The sequence below is a fragment of the Lacerta agilis genome, chromosome 15 (assembly GCF_009819535.1).
Source record: "Lacerta agilis isolate rLacAgi1 chromosome 15, rLacAgi1.pri, whole genome shotgun sequence".
Lineage (NCBI taxonomy): Eukaryota > Metazoa > Chordata > Lepidosauria > Squamata > Lacertidae > Lacerta > Lacerta agilis.
Window position 1 is genome coordinate 35,247,595 of NC_046326.1, and position 10,932 is coordinate 35,258,526.

General features: G+C 42.0%; 1 protein-coding gene across 1 annotated transcript in view; it reads right to left on the reverse strand.

Annotated features, from left to right (window-relative positions):
• PAFAH1B1 (platelet activating factor acetylhydrolase 1b regulatory subunit 1) overlaps window positions 1-7,936 on the reverse strand; it is a 50,118-nt gene extending 42,182 nt beyond the window's left edge. The window contains exon 1 of the mRNA XM_033171877.1: window positions 7,458-7,936. The gene's annotated coding sequence lies outside the window, so the exon portion shown is untranslated. The remainder of the gene's footprint in view (window positions 1-7,457) is intronic.
• Between the last annotated feature and the right edge of the window lie 2,996 nt (window positions 7,937-10,932).

Consider the following 10,932-nt stretch of genomic DNA (forward strand, 5'->3'; position numbering starts at 1 on the left):
CTACAATTCTGCAATGGCTACTACCCACAATGGTGTAGCCTTCCTCCAGAGTTAGGGAAGTATGTCTCTGAATACCAGTGGCTTGGAATCAATGGGGAGAGTACTGCTGCATTCAGGTCCTGCTTGTGATACCTCCCTTGGGTATCTAGTTGGGCCACTGTGAAAACAGGGTGCTGAACTAGATGGGCCTTTGGCCTGATCTAGTAGGGCTTTTCTTTTCTCTTTAGCCAATGTTTAAAAAGGAAACCTAGTTAAGTCTACATTTACCATAAAACTGAGTCATGACATACCAAACTGCAAGTTAAATGTTCCATAATAAAATCATAGACAGAATATCAAACTTTTGAACTGAAGCATTATAAGAAACATAAGAAGTTATACATCATATTTCAGTTATTGTGTGCTTTCTATGGGACCTAGGAACTAGGGTGTCAAAGGTGTCACATCTCAGGAGATGCCATTTTACAACATCCAAGTATCTCAACTCTGCAATATATTCTGTTCTCAAATTATGAGTGTTTACAACAGCTAAACAGCACTGACACTTCCATCTCATTGATAAATACTTGCTGAGTAACTACCACCAGTTCCTTTTCAGGAAAGTTCTGAACACTTACTTCTGAGACTGAGCTGTAAATCTCACTTTGATTGCATCCTGAGCCTTCAAGCAAGTGTTCTTGCTTAGTATCCTCGTATATATGTAGAGTCAGACAAAGCAGAATTCTAGTTAAGCAGGTATAATTTTGCAGTGCAAAAGACATATGGGCTGCAAGGCCAAATGTTTTAGATTGTAATCCTATAATGACTCATTTAGTTATCAGCCAATATGTGGTAATTGTTATAGCAACTAGTTTGCTGGCATGCTGTTCCAAAAATATCAGAAATGAGAAACTTGATTTACAATAATGATTTAAATCATCCTGATACATGTCAATTTTTAATAGGCATAGATGTTTCTCTGCTAATGGGGTAGCCTTGAATGAAGACATTTGATTCCTAGTTGTGCATTTGTATTGAAAGAGTACACTGTCAATGAGTACCAGCAGCAGTCAAGTCTGTCAAACTCCTAGCAATAATTTTCCTCTTAAAGTGAATGGTAGACTAGGTTAGGTGACGTATAAGCCAAACAATGTTTCATCTGAAACCCCATCTTAATTAGCAAACACCATACATTAACAATTAATGACTGCTCATCCCAGATTATTGCAACTGAACCCACAACTTCCAAAACCAGAACTCTAATTTATAGTCTCAATCCAGGTTTATCCTATTTAAGACAAATTGCCCCATGCCCAAATAAAGACACTATTAATCTTCCATTAAAAGCAGTGCTAAGGCAAGTGTGGTACTCAAGAGTAGCTAAGCATCCTTTCCCTTGTTTTACAGTTGACAGAAGCAGAGTTCCAATTATGACTGGTAGCATACAAGGTTAACTTGACAGGCCATGTGTATCCTATTTGCTATATTATTGCTATCTTTGACTTTCCATTATGCTGCAAAGTTTGATAATAATATACAATGGGTATAGGTAATGTTGGGCATCCAACATTAAGTCATACTCAGAGCAGACTCAATGAAATGAATGGACATAGCTAACTTAGGTCAATTAATTCCAATAGGGTTACTCTGAGTAGAACTTAAGTTTGATACAACCTGTTAGTCCTACTCCTGAATTTATCCTTGTTTAAATACTTGTAATCTTGCCTACATTTCAGCTGTTCATGATTTTTTAAATTTTATATTCTGAAAAGTTATCCTGCCTTCTTCCAGTAAGCTCAGAGGGTATACCGTACATAATGTCCCTGCTCCCTTCTATTCTCACAACTACCTTGTGATGTACACTGAGCCAGTGATTCTCTCTCAACCTAAGGTTAGCTTATAAACTTCAAAGCTGAGCAGGCATCTGAACCTGCAAATTCCCATTCAAAGTCCAACACTATTTATTATACCACACTGATCAATCAACAGATCATTCAAAGGATTTTTTTAAATAGTATTTAGTAAAAGTGAAGTTCTAAATCCACTCTGATGCATATTTATAAATTCTACTGAGAGATGACTTGAGTGGCATCTCTACCATATCATGCCTAAGACATGGTACAGAAGCTAAGAAAGTAGTTAAGACAGTAACTGTCCCAAATGAAGATTTGGATGAACTGGAATCAATAAAAAATAAAGCACAGCAATACAAAAAAGTTAAGAATCTAACTGGACTTGGATCTGGGCTCTATTCTCCAATAAGCCATAAATTCACTTTATGAACTCTTAGACTGCAATTCTAAATGCACTAATGAACAGTGAGACCTCTGCCCAGATATGATTCCATTTGCACAACTGATTCCATGACTCAGCTTACAGCACTAGCAAAGATTATGCATAGCATAATGTAGCTATATTACAAAACAATGTAAGGTACAATTTAAAAGGGAAAGAATGGAAATTGCAGAGTACAACATCATAAACCAGAAAGATTTTTACATAGGATGAGAACATGACAATGCATCCTTTTACTAGGGAAGGTTTCCCATACTTCTAAGAGACATGATAAGCACACACACACCAGGATGCAGAAGTTCACCCCAACAAAATTTTATGCTAATATAATGACAGCTACAATCTTTGTTCTGTATTCATCATGTGTCAGACATAATTGTCTACCCACAAACAGGCACTGAAAAATATAGAAAGGGTCAAACCTTTTTGCCACCCTGAAATGTAAATACCACAGGCTAGAGCAGTAGGCATCCTTAGAAAGTCTTATAGTAGTACCTTTGGAAGTAAACAACAACAACAAAAACAACAAAAACAGATTTTCCTAATGACAACTTTAACCTATTCACAAAATAAAAGCACCTCAACACTGAGTATCACTATATATAATAATTGAGACCCTTTTAATTTCTGGATTATATTCAAAGGCAATGTGTGACATTTAACCTAAAAGCAAGTATATTAAACCTTGCCACAAACTTTACAACACATTTAAAACGTGTTCCATTTTAGGTTGCACTTCAGCAAGCCCAAAAGGAAGATTATATAATCAACAAGCAAATCATATAAGCATATAATAAGCTAAACAGACTATATCTATGTAACTATATATGTGTGTGTGTGTGTGTGTGTGTGTGTGTGTGTGTGTGTGTGTGTGTATATGCACCTTGAAAGTGGGAGGAGGAGACAGAACAGGACCTATAATCCTATTAATTCCCATTCTTTTCTTTGCATATATGCATTTTCTTCCTGTTTTAAGTGTGAGCATTCAGGGTCAACCCAAATCTCAAGGTCAATGGTTTTACTCAATTTAGAGTTTTTAGTCCCCTTGTACAATAGACACTCTAGCAAACAACCCAACTATTTGGTTTGAAGAAATGCAGGAAACAGTAGCCACTCATAAAAGAAATGCTAAAAAGTTACACTATATACAGTACAGTTTAATCCACACCCATATTGATAAGAATCAAATTGTGCTTTGTCCAATACAATCTATGTATATTCACCCTTGTTAAGAATTGGATTTGGCATGACAAAGATTGAATATCAATGAGAACACTGCCATCCTTCATTAGGTAAGTGTAAAGAAAGATGGAACATCATGTTTACCATTCCATGAGTGTTTTCCATATCCTTTTGTCCTACATTTTTTCTGTACTCTTTAAAAATGTGTCAGAGGATAACAGTGCTCAATTTGATCATACTTGTGGAGGGGAGACAAGACAGAGTGTAAAGGTAACGCTCTGCTACAGAAAACCACCGCAAAATGTAAGAACAAATGAAGTCACCATTCACTAATGTAGAAATTTGACATGTACTATTTGTGTAAATATCATATCCCAAATGAAGTAAAAAAGTGAAAATCTGTCAGTCAGAAAGATAGTCAAACAACAACAAAAACCCTTGCTTTCCAACATAGACTGGCTACTTTACTGCTAGACAAATCAAGATCTACGGAAGGGGGGGGGGTGTTTGAGATAAATAAAGACTACTACATTCAGTTGATTTCTATACCACTAGACTCCTCCCTAAAGAACAGACTTCATTGTTACTGCAATTACTATACCTTCCACTCCAGCAAAAACACAAGCAGAAAATGGGTGGTGTGAATGCTATGAAAAGGGTAATCTAGCCATTTCACAGCTTCTGCCTTACTCCACCCAGTTTTCTCCTCAATGGCTGTGCTCGCTGTACTCGCCCTCCATAAACATAATCCAACCAAACAAGAACACACAAAACATTACTGACAAACTAATGTATCTGTGGCAGGGGCTTTTGTTAAAAGTGTTCTCTTTGTTCAAAATATCTGATTCAGGGATACAGTATTCTAAACCACTCTGAATAATAATAATAATAATAATAATAATAATAATAATAATAATTCAGCTACACTGAAACATCCTGTCCCACACTACCAAGCAATTCAATGGTGCACAATTGTTTAATTTTAAATCTGAGAATTCGGACCATTCCACCCCCTCCTCCACACCCGCTAGTGCAGTCTACAAATGTGACATATGCACAGTAGCAAGATGTTAAAGAATTCAGGGGGGGATTGAATATGCAAACAGGTTAATGCACCTAAATACATTACTATTCTTCACCCCCCCCATTTGGGTGGACAGAGGGAGAGGCACAGTGAAAACTGTTAGTATAGCTTCCAACACTCATGGCTAGGAAACTCACTGCAAAAATATTTGACCTGCATCAATCAAGCTATACTGCAGTAGTATCGGAACATTTTTTTCCCCCAGCCAGTGCTACTAAGGCAAATAAGATGGGATGTGACTAGTCTCAAAAGCTGAGTTCAGAATTTCTCTTTCCCCCATCCATCCACATCACCACTCCAAAAACCTCTCCTATAAGTGTGTGACCCACCCTAACTTCTTCACAGAAGTAAGGTAAAAGGGAAGAGAGAATCACAAAGCTAAAGAGCTGTATTCTGAACAATACAGAACAAACAAGCACCTTAATGGGATGAGATTCCTTGCTGCCATCTCTAGCATCACTCCTCCTCCTCCCCATCTTTCAAAAGGGCAATTTCATTTCTAAGCTACCAGCAATGAGGTTCTACCAGCAATGAGATGCTAACCCTCAACATGTGGAATCTGATCTCCCTAAGTCTTCCATCACATCCTCCTCCCATTTTTGCTGCAGCTTGTTCTGAAGGTCTGAGCCACCTCCTAGCAATTATTTTTCTCTTACTCAGTCACTGCAGGGAGATTGGTAGAAAAGGGCCTTTTGACAGACCACCAGATTAGAGCTGCTAGACACCTCTTTTATGTTGTGTACCACAGATCATTTATTTTAATGAGCCAGTACCCCAACACTCATCTTGTTTAAAACAAACAACACAGAGAAGCAGGCCAACTTGCCAACAAACAGTAATTCTCCTCCCACTTTTGTCGACAAGAAAGGAATAAAGAAATGCAAGGAGCATTGGGGGGGGGAGAGATCTATGATATATTTCCTTTCAATCTGACTCTCTCTACTTCCAGGCCTTTATTGGGGTCACTATCACTAAAACCTCCTCCACCCCCATTTATTGTGAAGCCGCCAGAAGAGAACATTATGGAATGCAGGTGGTCAAGCAATGGAGTGGCAGTAAATATGAAAAGATAATGAAAGAAGAGTGTGGTAGGAGACCAGAGTTGCGGGCTGTGAAACAAAGCTTACAGAAATATGGAACTGAAAAATGGAGTGCAGGTTGCAAGAAGGGAGATTCAAGAATAAGAGGCTAGTAAAGAAATACTACAGATATAACAACAGAGCTGGGAGTAGAGGACTAAAGCTGAAGAAAAGCAGGATTCTGAATGTCAGAAGCAAAAGTAGGATGGGAGCAAAGGCTGGTCTAGACTAGAGCATGAAGGGCCTTCAAGCAAGGCAACATGATGAGGTTTCAGAGTGACAAAGCAGATCCAAGAAGGGGATATGATAGAGCTAGGAACAGAGGATGTAGAGAGATGCTGTGGTAGTAGGAGGTAGAGGGTAGGAACAAATTATGCTTTAAAAGATGGCTTGAGAATGGGGGGAAACCAGAGAGCAAAGGGTGTGATCAGACTCCTCCAGCTAGAGAAAGGAGATGAAGAGGTGTGTACAGAGGGGAGGGGAGAAATGCAGTAACGCAGGATTATGGGGCGGAGATGCTACGGCAGAATTGAGGAACTGAAGAACTGGAAAAGATTGCATCCAGCTGGAGAGGGATGCTAAGAATTCAGATAATAGTAAAACAGCAGTATTAGGAGCCTCTCCCCTCCCTCCAATGTTAAATCTATATCCTTTAATGGAAAATGTAACAGATTCTCCATTAAAGGGAGGCTAGTTTCTCAGCCAAGGTGAGGGGCCACCGACCTCCTCTATAGATAAACAAAATTGGAAGTCAAAGGGCAACCATATACTCATTTGTACACCCTCTCTAACAGGAAAGAAGGGTAAGAAGGAAAAGAAACCCTTTCGCTTCTTATTAGAAGGCAAGAAAGTGTCACCTATAAGATGGATGTGGAAGAGGAGAAACAAGGCACAGCCCCACTAGAGAGAGGGTCACACGTGCCCCACTCCCGTTAAAAAGGAAAGTAGGATGAAAGAGCAAAAATAACATTGATTGCACTAGAGACGAGAAAAGGTAATATATCAAAAGGGGGGCGTGTAAAGAGGGGGGAACCAATCTACCCATCCACCTACTGTGGGGGGAAAACCGGGAACAGAATAAACAGGGTCACGCTGTTTGGCAGGAGGTGGGTAGGAGAGATGCTGGATGCGGGGAAAGAGGCAGGGGTAATCATAGTACATGGGTGGCTAAAGGCCAGGAGGAGAAACGTTTGTGTGTGGAAGGTGGATGAGCGGGAGCAAAGGAAAGCACGCCATACGCGTTTTTCTTGCCTAGTCACCTAAGGAAAGAAGGGGAGAAGAGAGGGGGGGTCTCCGACAGAGGAGAAGAATGGGCAGCGTGCATTTCAGCGAGACGTGCGAATGAAGGTTGGGGCGTGAAGAGGGGCAAAACAAAAACACGCGATGACGACGGTAAGGATGCGAGTCGGGGAAAGAGGGAGAGGGAGAGAGAGAGAGAGAGAGAGAGAGAGAGAGAGAGAAGGGAGGGAAGCCTTATTCATCCCTCCCTTTCTCCTCTCCTCTCCTCTCCTCTCCTCCCTTCCCCCCCACCCCGTCTCAATATCAACGGGCGCGGCGGCCATTTTGAGAGCGAGCTGGAAAGAAGCGAGGAAGGAAGGAAGGAGGGAGGGAGAGGAGAGGAGAGGAGGAGAAGGCGGCGGCAACAGCAGCAGCAGCAGCAACAAGAGCAGCCCCGGCCGAGGCCTACCGCCTGTTCACCCCGCGCCCAACCCACCCTATACATATATAAATAAAGCCATAATAAAGCAAAGCGCCACAGTACAAGCCCGTGTCGCGCCTTATAGGTGTGACACCCTCCCTTCTCCCGCTGGACCCAGAAGCCGGCCGGCCGGCCTTACCCGAGCCTCCGAGGCCGCTCCCACCAGTTCACCGGCGCCGGTTCCGCGCACGAGGCGAGCGCGTACAGTGAGGGGGGACGGGCTGCTGGTCGTTTCCTTGGGCCCGGGGGAGGCACAGAGCCGGCCTCGCCGAAGAAGGGCTCTCTCGGCCCCCTCCCCTTTTGCCGGCTTGTAGAGAAAGAAGATGGAGGAAGCTTGTGGGAGGAGGCTGGCTGAGGAGGGGCGGGCGGAGGGGTCGCAGCGGTGTTCCTTCTTCGGCGGTAATGGTCGTCGCGCTCGTCGTCGTCTTCCTTCGTCGTCGTCGTCGGCAGCAGCAGCAGCAGCGTCTACCGCCCTTTTCCCGCCCCGGTCTTGTCAGTGGCGCCCCGGCCGCCAGGAAGGAAGGAGGGAGGGAGCAGCAGCGGAGGAGGGAGCAGGCTCGGCCCGCTTTAAGAACTGCGCATGTGCGGGGAGGGGAGGGGACAGCAGCCCGGAGACCATCTTGCGGGGAGGCCGACGCGCGCCGACTCCCGGCGTGCAGCGCGGCCGAGGAAAAGGCGGCGGCGCGGGGTGGGCGGCGACGGCGACGGGGGTAGCCGCCGCCACCACAGCAGCAGCAGCAGCACCACCCGCCCGGACTCTGTTCCCGACATGCACCGCGGCCAGTTTACCTCAGTCCGCCAGCCGCCTGGCTGCTTCTGCCTGTGTGGCGGGCGGTCGGTTTCTCCTCAACCCTCTCCCGTTTACTGTCACCATTGTTATTCTCTTAGCGCACTCATCAACAGTATAATTATGGTTATGATTATTAAAATACTTCTATTGGTCTTAATTTCAAATAATCGTCGTTGTGATCGTCGCGTTTTCTGACGAGCTCAACGCGGCGGACGAACCACAGCACTGACAACATTTCAAAATTCAAAAACATTTCGGCTTACAAGTCGCCCTGTCAAAACAATATTTTAAAATTAAAGACCCCCTTTTAAAAAAAAACCCCACCCGCAGAAACCAGTAATCCTTCACAGACAAACAGCGGAGAAAATTTTCTTAGCCAATGATTTATTTTTTGAACAATCATGTATTTTATGTTTCTTAAATGACTGGCGGTTCATTTTAATTATCTTTTAGCTTTTTTTGTAAACCACCCATGAAATATACAGTAATGGGCAACAATATAAATTTAATATTAATGACATTAGTAACGTCCTCGTGCACGTTTTTCTGACAGAACAGGTGGAAATTCTCTTACACAGTCTAGTTCCACTAAAATTTGTTCTCAACACCTATTACATCGTTATGTTCTTACAAGCTAAATCTCTACATATATTTACTTAGGAGTACAACCTCCTGCGTTCCATAGGTCTTATTCCCAAGTAAAAAATACAGTTGCGGCTTTATTCATTTATTTTTACTTCAATGTGCCTTTTTTATAAAAGCATTCATAGCGTTTCTCTCACACCCTCAAAAAAGGCTTGGGAATAACAATAGTGTGAGTCTTAGTTGCGCTAACAGCACCACATAGGTGGAAATATCAGCATAGGTGTTTTGTTCTCTAATACAACCTTTCATCCATTGAAATGGCCGCAAACAATACAATTCAAAGAAGAAAATAAAATTTTAAAATCCCAAAATAGGTAAGAGTTAAAAGTTTGTCCAATTAATAGTTTCATTCTGAACTTTCATTCCAAAGGGGTGACAGGGGTTGCAAAGTATAAGACTACAGTTCGCTGTCTGAACAGCTAGTAATCTAAAATTAAACTCACAAGGAAGTGGAGGCAGGGGTATACTGGGAAAATACTGTTACTGTAAATTATCATTTACAAAGCACTTTAATTTTCCTAGGGACAGTACACAGATTAACCTGTGCACAGGCTTATACCACATTAGAGGAAAAAGGAATGGGGAGGGAAGAGGAAAACAAGTACACAAAGGTTGCTGTTCTTAAAGTTACATACAGGCGACTCAATTTATGCTGGGGTTACATTCCAGGGTGAGCATGTAAAGCCAAAATTGTGTATGGTCAAAACCACCCTGGCTACCCCATGTCTGCTTAGAAGCAGGTCTCATGGACTCTGAACTGCATAGGAGGTAGGGTGTGGGCATGTGGGTCAATGCTGCTTATGGTTAACTAGAAGGTTCTATGTTCTATGTTTCAGTTCTATGTCTTCATTTGCAGAACTCTCCCCTGTTTGATGGACAGCTATTAAAGGAGTCCTTTATCTGAAATACAGTTGGAGCCAAATTTGTTTTGAAGAGGAAGAACCAGAAGAGAGAGGAGGGACTTGTGGTTCTCCATCAAGTTAGCACCTGGACAGCAAACCGAGCTGACACATTATTCGCAGTTGTCATGACTTTGGTGAGATGGATTATTATTAATATTAACATTATTTATTACATTTATATACCACCCTTCAGCTGAAGATCTGAGGGCGGTTTGCAACATAAAAACACAAAATACATAACATAATAGCAAAAAACAACAACACAACAACAACCAAGCATGGCACATAATGTTGTGACTCAGAAAAGAAGTTTGTTTTGTTCATTGTTGTTTTATTAATATAAATTTATTAGTAGAAAAGAGAAACTGTTTTTCAAAATTTTGTGTAGTTTCTAGTTTAGTTTTTGGTGGAAGTCGAACTGCAGCAGAATGGAAGCAGTATTGAATGCGACAAATACATGGTGGGAATGAAAATAATACCTTCCTACATCCACTTTAACACAGATTGGGATTAAGGTTTCCTCTCAAGGGTTCCTGGTACTTTTGTGATGCCGCAAAATAGCAAGTGGATACACCTCATCCTGTTATAATCCATCTGGCTTAGATGGAGGTGCATGGGTGAATTGGTCTGAACGAAACTTGAATTGACTTAAATATATAATGCAGACATGTTATGTAAGGAGTTGTAAATGGTGCTTCACCCTCTACAACAGGGGCAACTAACCTGCAGCTCTCCAGATATTGTTGGAATTGAACTCCCATCCGCCCTAGCTATAATGGCCAATGGTCAGAAAGGATGAAAGTTGTGGAAAGTGCTCTTGTTAAACTTTAGTATCCTTCAAGCTTCCACTAGCAGTCCAGCGCTGCCTAGGAATTCAAATAACACAACCCCTGTGAGATTTTTAGATGGACAGTGTAATTTGTGAGTTTTAGTCATATTTAATCTGCCATTTTGATTCAAAATGGCACTTGGCATTCAAACGTCAACCAAGACTGCAGCCCCTACCTCGGGAACATTCGTGTCAAATTTGGCAGCAATATCTCAAGAGGTGGCCAAACCTACAGAGCACAGATGGACAGACAGACAAACTATTTCCAAAATATGCAGTAGATATTAGACAACAGGTAAGACCAGTGTTAAAACATGTGCATCCAGCCTGGTTGATTGCAATTGGCTAAATACCTGACTTCTGGAGACAAATGGCTTCTACTCAATTATGATGTAGTAATCTATTAATGGCTCTTAGGTAACAAATCAGGTCTCCCTGCTGTCTTGAA